Genomic DNA, 10,912 nt, shown 5'->3' with positions numbered 1-10,912 from the left:
CCTTGTAGTCATAACGTCGCTAGATTTAGCAATATAATAATCTTAATTAGTTCCAAGTCGTATTTTTTTTGTTGCGAGTGTGATATAGAAATTAATTACAATTGGATATTTTTATTAAAGCTCATCCATTTTTAGATATTAATCCTCACTCCTCTTTCGGTTAATAAAATATTTCAATTTAATGCAAAAATAAAATTAAAAGAAAAACGACAAGGCTTTTTTTGTACTCTAATTAGAAAAAAAAAAGAAACCTAAATCGAACTATATTATTATAATTTTGTAAGTGTTTAAAAATATTTTACTTTGTTGTACACATGCATTTTTTTTTTAAACGAAAAGTAAAAAATAGAAAAGGAATTTAAGAGAAGAAGGGTATTAAGCAAAATAGTAGTTAGAGGGATGAATTCATAAACAAAAATAAAATAGTCCAAGGTTAGCTTGGAAGAAACCAAAGAAATAAAGCTCCGAAACGACCATCTGACGACAAACTTCGAAACAAAATAACACCTAGCGCTCCGTCCCTCTTCACTCGCTCTCCTTTCTTCTTTCAGAGAGTAGAGACCATGTGAAAATACTGAGACAGTTTTTTATTTTTGCTAAATTTTCTTCAACTCTATGAAAAAATTTCTATAAATAAACTGAAAATCTGAAACAGAGTTCAGATTACATAAGCAAAAGTCTGATAAATCTGGAGAGAGATTCGGTTTCAAGTTCTCCAGCTTCCAAGCTCTTCAGGTCTCTCTTTCTCTCTTTTTTCTTTCTACTTTTTTTAGTACTTTCTCTATTTTTTCGTATTTGTCAGTTTCTGAATTATTACTTAATTGTAATGTTAAAATTGAAACAGCGGTTACATACTTATATTGTCTCAATTTAAGCTCTTTCATTTTCTGTTGATTTCCCCTTTAATTTTCTTTTTTTTTTATTTTAATTTATGGTTTCACTGTCAATTCGCAGCAGATTTATTTATTTTTATAATTTGTTTATCATGTCTGAAAGACGAGGTTGGGCGGTGCTTTTTTCTTAGTATTATTTGTTTTCTGATGAGTAAATCATAGTCTCTTTTTTTTTTTTGCTAATTTATAGACGATATTTGTTATGCAATTTAGTTTTAATTTCCACGTACGAATATCTTTGATTGGCATTTTGGAAAGAGCGGCTACATTCTTAGCTTAGATTTTCTTTTATGTCAGATCTGTTGACGTTTCATTTTTAACTTCTATAGGTTTTTCATTTCTTACATCGACTTTTTTCTACTTGGACTGTAAAATTGAGGTAGTCAAATGCTACCTAATTGTGAGCCAGAAATTGTTGAGTTGAAATAATTATATAAATTGTTGTGGAATTTTTGGAAATAATTTGAGGACTTTTCTAAAATTTTGTTCGAAAGCAATGATAATTTTATGAACATTTTGATTCCTATAAAAAGATAAAATGTGAGAAAATTTTTTTCAATTTATCAGGCATTGATTGGTCGTTACATTTGCCAAATTTGAGATTTATTGCAAGAATAAAAAAAAAGTAAATAATGCCTTTTTATACAAAAACGACTAGTTTTCAACAATGGAAAAATAACAATTTGCAATTTTTGAATTGCAAAATGGTGAGTCTATTTCCACCTATGGCTTGGCTTCTTTCAGCCAAACGTAAGTTATCACATGAGTAGGTGGGTTGGACTCGCATGTTAGTAAATGTGATTAGTATTATAGTATGCGCGAGAAGAAAAAATGTGCATGAAAATGGGCCTCCCCTAACAAAATATGCATTTTTAATTTTATATGAAATAGGTTCAAATGTGTTTTAGATTTTAGCTACATGGTTATAAATTTTATATATTTTTCTCTATTTGCTTTTCATGTCTTTAACAAATTTTAAGGAACTAATAGGCAAAGAGTATAAAGCAAGTAGCAAAAGTAACAATTTAATTGAGGTTTAGATTTTTTTCAAAAATTTTTTTAGCACATTCATTTGTTTGGGCCAACATTTTAGATGTTTCATTTAATTTTATGATGTGCTTGTCTGTTTGTAATTTTTCTTATCTTATGGCTTGTTGTTGCCTAGTTAAGTTGCTAGTTGTACTTTGGTGATTCTTGATATAGTTTTGGATTATTGAATTCTTGAAGGTTCCAAAAGGATGGGACAAACTTTTTGTGTCAATTATTTTTGTGGATACTGGCAAAACCATAACCAAGTCAAGCGAAGCATTAGTGTGGAATTATTTTTGAGGGCAGAATTATTTTGTAGAAATTGATTCAATAATCCCTTAAGCTTATTCAGATAATTTTGTTGACATTGCATAAGGTTTTGGAATGTTAATACCTGAATCATGGTTGCTGGTCAATTCACTCGTTTTAGCTAGAAAATTTATTGATTTATTTTCACTCTCAATCACCTGTGTTCCATGAGGAACAGAAACTCAATCTCGCACCTTTCCTTGATGTAATTGTCAACATATTTTCCCTCATGATTGTCTGCAGCTTAAAATTCAGTGCTTGACACCAAAAGAAAAACTCACGTTTGCCATTATGCTTGAAATTTTACACTGCTTGACATTCAGTTTTTATATGATTGTGAAAAAAGTTACTGCATCTTTTAAAGGGATGAGCAATGGAAAGATACAGATTTGTATTTGGAGGATGCATCTCTGGAATATGATGACTTGGAAAACAAATCAGATGTTTCTGATGGCACCCTTCATCCTGGAGAATTTTCTAGTAGGGTATGGTCCCTTCATCTCACACCTAATTGTTTTGGGGATATGTTAAGACTTTCTTTGGTTAACATTCCTTTCCACAATTGTGTTTCTTTTAACAAGTTCTGTAGTTTTACATGAATATACTGTTGAGATATTATGACACTTGGTTCATCTAAGGATAGGGCTTCTTTTCCTGTTCATGTTTCTACATGGATTGTGCGTTCACTATTTAAGAACTTTATGAACAGTCGACTTCTTTCTACATAATTTTCTAGATTGCATGCATTGAAACCTTGGGCTTCATGGTGACTACAAAGTATGCCGGCCAATCATTTACATTGAAACCTAGGGCTTCATGGTATAGGCTGCAACCCATGCTATGAAACATAGTACTTTTTTCTAAACATTTACATATCTAGTGCTTCTATGGTGTTAAACTTACAAAAAAGAAGTTAATATAGCTGAAACTAGAGAGTAACAGAAACACTAATAGTAGGCTTGTAGTGTGCAAAGAGTTGAGTAAAGGACCTTTGTCCCTTGTAGACTGGAAGACAATTCGAGCATTTTCAATTAATTGCCTGTGCACTGTCTTTTATGAGATTGATGAAACCTTCTCATGTCTGTGCAGGAAGCAAGACTCATGCAATAGCTTTGATTCCTTGGATGGTTCCTTTAACAGGGAAAATTACCCCCCGCATAATGGGGTTATGAGCAATCTAATTGGAAGACGGGATTCAACTGGTTCTCAAACTAGTTCTCATTGTGTATCTTATTCTTTTAATGATTCTCCCAGGCCAAACCACTCCTTTGCTCTAAAGGTCTCCACTTCTGGAAGCCATCCTCATGATCACAGAGAAGACTTGAATTGGGTTTCACATTATGTTCCCTTTTCTCCACTATTAGTGCTGGTTCATCTAAAGATCTCTTGGAAGCTGCAGAAATTACAATTGGGGAGCTTCGGGTAGAAGCTAGGATGTGGGAGCAAAATGCTAGAGATGATTGATTTGGAAAATTTGCAGAGGGAATTTTTTGACCAGTCAAAACCCCAAAAATGTCTGGAGGCAGCACTTTCAACATCACAGGCAGAATGTGAGTGCTTGAAGTAGGAGGTCCAACATGTAAAGATCCTGTTGGAGTCACAGATGAAACAGACTACAGCCGAGAATTTGAAGTTTCAGACTAAAACTACTGGCAATGTTCAAAAGGAGTTGGAAGACGAGATAAAGTTTCAGAGCGATGAGAATGCTAATTTAGCCTTACAGTTGAAAAAAACCCAAGAATTAAATATTGAGCTTGTTTCCATTCTTCGGGAGCTGGAAGAAACCATAGAAAAGCAGAAAGTAGATATTGATAACCTTTTCACTACAAAATCTGAATTTGAAGAATTAGGAAAATATGACTTTGGATTTAAAGGCAGTAGGCAAATAAATGCTGGCAAGCAAGTTTCAGCAAAGCAGACTAGAAAATCTTCAGATTCTGATTGGGAAAGTGATATTGTTGAACACCAAAGACGATATCTGTATGCAGAGAACAAGAATCTAGAGCTCCAGTTTCAGCTGCTGCAGGTATCACATAGGAACTTGGAAAGCAATATTCAGTTTCTGGAGAAAACTTTGGAAGGAAAGAACCATGAAATTGAGATTGAACAAGGTCTAAGGAGTCGATCAATTATGGATTTTGAGGCTGAATGGAAGGGCAAATTAGCTGAAAAAGAGGAAAAAATCATTAATTTGGAAATGAGATTGTCCAAAGCTCTTGATGTTCAAGTTTTAAAGGAACAGGGTTCTGAAAAAGAAGGTAATCATAATCTAATCAAAGAAATTGATTCTGAAGGTGCAGGAGCTTAAGCAAGATTGCAACGAGCTTAGTGATGAAAATTTGGAGCTTCTTTTTAAGCTCAAAGAATCAAGCAAAGATCATAGTGCCACTTCTAATTCTCTTTTACCTGATCACTCAGGAAAGAACTCTCTTTCTAGACATGAACCAGAAGTAACCTCTTGCGACTATGAAGATAAGCTGAACAGAAAGCCTCTTACCGAAGTACCTTCTGCTGATCTTTTACGGATTCAACCTGTAGTTCTTGGAAATAGATGTGCTGACCTAGAGCTCCAGTTGGAAGCTATCAAGGACAAAGCTTCTTATCTTGATGGTGAACTCTCCAAATGTCGTGCCAGAGCAGAAGAACAGCAGATTGAAATTGTGGTACTGCAACAACAATTAGAGCGTTACCACCTGACAGAAATTGAGAGTAAGGACCAACCAGCTCTTGCCTTTACAGAATCCAGGATTTCTGAATCACCTGCTGTTGTCGAAATCTCTAAATTGCTTGCCGAGTTAGAGAACAGATTCAACTTTCTTTGGATGACTTAAAGCAAACGTATGCTCTTAATTCACATGCAAATCCTGAGAGAACATGTGGTTCTGATGACTCAGAAATTTTGAAAAGTAAAGATATGATAAGTCAAAAACAGCAAGCTGAGATTATCTTGAACAGTTTTGTCCAGATAAAACAATTCTTCAGAGAAAGAAGTTCTGTTGGTGATGACGAATATAGCAAAGAGGCCACAGGCTCAGGAGTAAGCGCTGATGACATCCTGGATAAATTGGAGGATTATAAATTAAAGGTATTAAGATCTCCTTGTAAAGAAGCTAGTGATCTAGGAAAGGAATTCTTAGAAAAGATATCGGAGACACAGAACCTTAAATCTGACAATTTACTAGAAGAAGAAAAGCTCGAGGCTTTAAGACATCACTAAAGAAAGTTAGAAGCTTAGGTTTCTTCTGTTCAGAAGGAGAAAAGCCAGTTGGAGAAAAATATGGAAATCATGCTCAGAGAAGGTGCAGTTACTGCAAAATGCTTGGATGATTTGTTTAGTAAAATGATGGTACTTAATAGCAATATGGATTCCCAGATTTCAGCCAACAAGATTCTTGTAAAGAAATCTTAGGAGCTTGAAAGTGGTAAGCAGAAACAAGGAGTTCATTTGTCTGAACTAGAAGAAGAAAGCATACAGTTATCGGAACGGATCTGTGGTTTGGAAGCACAATGAAGGTATTTTAAGGAAGAGATAATAAGATTGGAAAATGAAATGGAGGCGCAAAAGGTTTATGTGAGACAGATGATGGAAGAGATGCAAAAGCGGTGGTTAGAAGTTACAAGAAGAGTGTATCTAAAAATTGCAAATCCCAAACTACAAGCTACAAGTGAAAGTCTCATCAATGAATGTAGCATGCTTCAGAAAGCAAATGGAGAATTACGGAAGCAAAAGATGGGAGTTGCATGAGCATTGTGCAGTTTTGGAAGCAGAACTGAAGGAATCTGAAAAAGTTTTTTCTAATATGGTTAACAAAGTTGAAGCTCTTGAGGCGAAGTATTCCATGATGCTTGAAGAAATAGCCTCAAAAGAGAAAGCCCTTAATTTGGAACTAGAAGTACTTCTTCAAGAGAACAAGAAACAATAAGAAAAACTTGTTCTTGAGGAGAGCCTGTTAAATCAGAAGTACTTGGAGAAGAAAGTTGAAGTTGACAACCTCCAAAGAGAGGTTGTAGACCTCACTGAACAGATATCTGCAACCCAGGATGAAAATGAGAAAACAGCATCAGAAGCTGTGCTTGAAGTTACTGATTTACGTGCAGATAAAACCATGCTTGAAGCTGCTTTACAAGATATTCAAGGAAAATTTACATTATCTGGGAGCAAAATCAATGCCTTGCAGGTGGAATTTGATATTGATATACAAGAGCTTAAAGGAAGAGCTAGCTGCTGCAAAGTAAGCAAAGTAAAAACAGGAAATATTAATGGCTGACCATGAAAGCCTATTAGATTTATTGGAAGTTGTCAAATCCAATGAAGACAAACTGAAAGGCACTGCTAGAGGGCTTGAACTGAAACTCAAAGCTTCTAAGTATGAGAATCAATGGTTGGGAGAGGTGCGAGTCAAGTGTTGCATGTTTAGAAGATTGTCTATCATATTAAATTGTAGGCAAAATGATAAAAAAAAAAAAAAAAAAAGCCCTCCAAAAAAATTCAATAATCATCTAAGTCTTTGATATTTTATTACAATCAATCAAGTTTTAAATTTTTTTGTTTTGAATCAATTGAAGTTTTAAACTATGTATTTTCATTCAATTAAATCCTTAAGTACATATTTTCATCCTCATTAAATTCTCGATTGACTGAAATGAGTGAGTGTTGATGATTAACTAATTTTTTTCTCATAAAAATTCAGTTTAAAAATAAATATTTAAAGGTTTAATTTATTGCAATAAAACAATAAAATTTTGGATGATTATTAAATTATTTTTGGGAGTTTTTTTAATCCTTTTGTCTAAATTTTACCTCAAACCGACCTAGAAACTCACCTTTCTCTTTCTCTGTTATTTGAATTTCGACATCTGGATCTATAATGTATCATAACGTCTAGATCCGGGGATTTATCGTTAGACATTGACTTAAGGGAGTCGTCATCAATCTTTTTTATCTAGGTACGATTGATCACCTAAAAAACTTGTCATTTTAGGGAACATTTAAGTTTAAGGGCCCCTAAAAGAATAGGTTCAGGTCTACTAACCAGAACATAGTTCGGGAGTTTGGTTACGTGTGAGGAAGGTTATAATACCCTCATAACGCCCATCAAAATATGGTACCAGCATAACTTTGTGTTATCCAAATAGCCTTAAAATTTTATCAAGAAATTAATTATTGAAAATTATCCTCAGTTGACTCTAATACTTTTAGCAGAAAATTGAGAAAATTTCCTCACCTCAAGAGTATGCAAGAAAAATTACTGTTTCACTTGCAGAGGTTCCGTCGTCGGATTATTTAAAGAAAAATCAAAATCAAAATTAAAAAAAAAATAAAAAAGAAGAAAATAATGATTGTTCTTGCGCAGGAAAAATTGATACTTTTAACTTTTCCTCAAAAATTGATTTTTTAAAAATTTATTTTTAAGAAAAATTGATAATTTCAACTTTTTTCCAAAAATATTTTTTTTGGAAATTTTGATTTTCAAAAAAAATTGATACTTTCAACTTTTCCTCAAAAATATTTTTCGAAACTTTGATTTTCAAGGAAAATTGATACTTTCAACTTTTTCTCAAAAACTTTTTTTTGAAATTTTATTTTTTTAAAAAATTGATACTTTCAACTTTTCCTCAAAAAAAATCTTTTTTTTGAAATTTTATTTTTAAGGAAAATTGATACTTTCAACTTTTTCCTAAAAATATTTTTTTTGAAAATTTATTTTTAAGAAAAATTGATACTTTCAACTTTTTCCCAAAAATATTTTTGAAAAACTTTGATTTTCAAGGAAAATTGATATTGATACTTTCAATTTTTTCCCAAAAATAAATTTTTTTTGGAAAATTTTGATTTTCAAGGAAAATTTATACTTTCAACTTTTCCTAAAAAACCCTTTTTTTTTAATTTTATTTTTAACAAAAATTGATACTTTCAACTTTTCCCCAAAATTTTTTTTTTTTTTGAAAATTTTGATTTTCAAGGAAAATTGATACTTTCAACTTTTCCCCAAAAATATTTTTTTTTTATTTTTATTTAAAGAAAATAAAATAATAAAACAAAATAAAAGTGAAAATAAAAAAATAAAATAAAGAAAAGTAAAACAAAAATATAAAATATAAAATAAAGGTAAAAAGAATACTAAATAAATCTAATCTAATAAATATAAAATAAATAAAAAAATTCAAAAAAAAAAAACATGGATCGACTTGGAGTACGGCTCGGCTCGGCTCGACTCAATGAAGAGAAAACGGCTCGAAGAAGCGGCTTGAAAATTCGGCTCGGCTCGGCTGTCGACTCGGAGGGGGTACACGCGCGGGTTAGGACGCGGGTCGACGCTCGGGTCGGGTCAGATCAAGGCAAAACGCGTGGATCCTCTGGGTCACTTAAGGCCAAAACGACATCGTTTTGGGAGGGTATATAAGGCTCTTCCCTCTGTTTTTCGACAGAAAGCTCCTCCCTTCTCTCTCTCTTCTTCCTTTTTCTCTCGTTTCTCTTTAAAAAGCTGAAGAACTCCGGTTGAATATTCACCGGATTCTGGGATTTTTCGTCGGAATCTGAGTTTTTCACCGAAAGTTCGTCGGAAGTTGGTCGGTTTCTGGGATCCTTAGCCGAAAACTGGGTAGCTCGTCGGAAACTTCAAAGTTGGCCGGAATGTTTGTCGAAAAATTCAATTTTCGTCGAAAAAATCACCGGAATCTAAAATTTTCCAAAAATTCCAGAAAAAAAATCTCCCAAAAATCTCCAAAAAATTTCTACTAATTCCTAGAACACTTCTAAATCTTTCCTTAGCCTTCTATACTCTTCTATACGTCTCTTTTCTCTCAAATCAGTAGCTTTGCTCACTGTTTTTCTGTGTGTCCTTTGCTTCTATATTCTGTATCTATTTATAGGGATTAATCAAGAGTTCCTGATCAATCCTAATTTCTCTTTGGACGGGAATTCAATCTTTGAATCCAATCTGGACTCTTCTGATTGAATCTCCATTCACAGTAGGATTCTTCAGCCTTCAATCATAGCCCCAAAAAAGAAAGAAAAAAAAATAATAATCAGATAAACGAAAAAAAAAATAACAGATAATTAAAAATACAATAAGATAAATCCAAAAAATATTACAAGATAAAAAAAAATAATAAATAAATTATAATATAATAATAAATATTAACTATATAAATAAAATACATATACATATTAACAGAAAAAAATTAAATAAATAAATAAAGATATACATATATTAATACATAATAATAATAACTAAATAATAAAATACAAAAAATAAAAATAAAAATAAAAGTAAAAATAATACAAAATAAAAATTGAATTGGGCTTACCCATTTGGGTCAGGCCCAATTAATCCGGGCCTAGACCAAATTGGGTGTCTACAGCTGCCCCTCTTTGCACATTTTCTGTGAAACAAAATTGCGCAAAGACGTAGACACCCAATCAAGACTCAACTCAACATTTTTATTTTTTGTTTTTTTGTTTTTTGTGTTTTTTTTATTTTTTTTGTTTTTTTTTTGTTTTTGTTTTTGACCAAAGCTCCTCTAAACAGAGGCTCAACAACTTCGAGAAACATAAATGGCTCCTCTAATCAGAGGCTCAACAACTTTGAAAAAAAATAAATTGCTCCTCTAAACAGAGACACCACGACTTTTGAAAGTAAATTGCTCCTCTAAACAGAGGCACCACGACTTTGGAAAAGTAAATTGCTCCTCTAAACAGAGGCACCACGACTTTAAGAAAAATAAATTGCTCCTTGACAATCATGTTCAAAGGAGTTGAAAATTGTGTTTGAAGGAATTTCAGGAGATTATGCCCAAAGGTCTTATAAATCAACCATGATACCAAAAGACATCCTATTTCAAGGATTAAGAGCTTACCTGACAAGCTTTTTCTTTTTTAATTTTGCAAAATATCTTCATATCTCCCTCTCTATGTGGGATGTTGGAACACCCCTGCTTCTTGAATTTATACATTATACTTTTCTGAAAGTAGTGTATATTGTGCAAATGCATATGAATTTCAATGCATGCTATGCAGATGTTGGCTAATTAATTCCTATTCAATGTATGGTACTCAAGTTTCTCAAGCTTTTCTTGGGCATCAAGCCTTTTGATTCTTCAGAGATCCAATTACACTGCTTTTCTAAGATCGAACCAGTGTAGCTCTTAATTGTTTCTCATAATCTTCCTGTAAAAAAAAATCTCTTCCCAGATTCAATGTCCTAATCAGGAACTAAACATCTCAATTCTGCCTTTATCACTCTTGATTTATTCAATGTAATGTAAAAATCTTTTTATATTGTTATTCATTCATCAATCATTATTTCAAACTCAAAAAGTAAGAATGCATTTGCACATTTCTTCCATGGTGGGGTACTAAGAAGAAAGGAATATGAATGGTTGGGAAACAGTCATCAAAAAAAGGCACAAAAAAATGAAATAAAATGTCTTTTATTAGCAAAATGTTGGCAAACTTTGGCCAAGAAAGAATTACAAGGATAGGTATGGGGGTAAAGCCCAAAATGAACAATCAGATAATCATGATAACACATCTCAAAGTTTTTTTTGAAAACTCAACCCTCTGATGTATTTAACAACTTGGAACTCTTCCAAATTTGCTTGTCTCCATATCAACGGACTTTTAAATTCGATGCTGTATTCTCCTTATCTAAGCTGCCTTTTCAGGTTTTCAACTTAGA

At 32.6% G+C, this 10,912-nt stretch overlaps 1 pseudogene across 1 annotated transcript; it reads left to right on the top strand.

Moving 5' to 3' along the window:
- Window positions 1-743: 743 nt before the first annotated feature.
- On the top strand, window positions 744-6,959 carry LOC111294862 (uncharacterized; annotated as a pseudogene). Its single transcript, XR_016327670.1, has 2 exons — window positions 744-2,716; window positions 3,321-6,959. The product of XR_016327670.1 is annotated as an uncharacterized LOC111294862 (transcript).
- The last annotated feature ends 3,953 nt before the right edge of the window (window positions 6,960-10,912 follow it).

Source organism: Durio zibethinus, chromosome 14, assembly GCF_047325235.1.
Source record: "Durio zibethinus cultivar Kanyao isolate XHJ-2024 chromosome 14, ASM4732523v1, whole genome shotgun sequence".
Lineage (NCBI taxonomy): Eukaryota > Viridiplantae > Streptophyta > Magnoliopsida > Malvales > Malvaceae > Durio > Durio zibethinus.
This window is presented reverse-complemented; position numbering and strand designations above follow the sequence as displayed.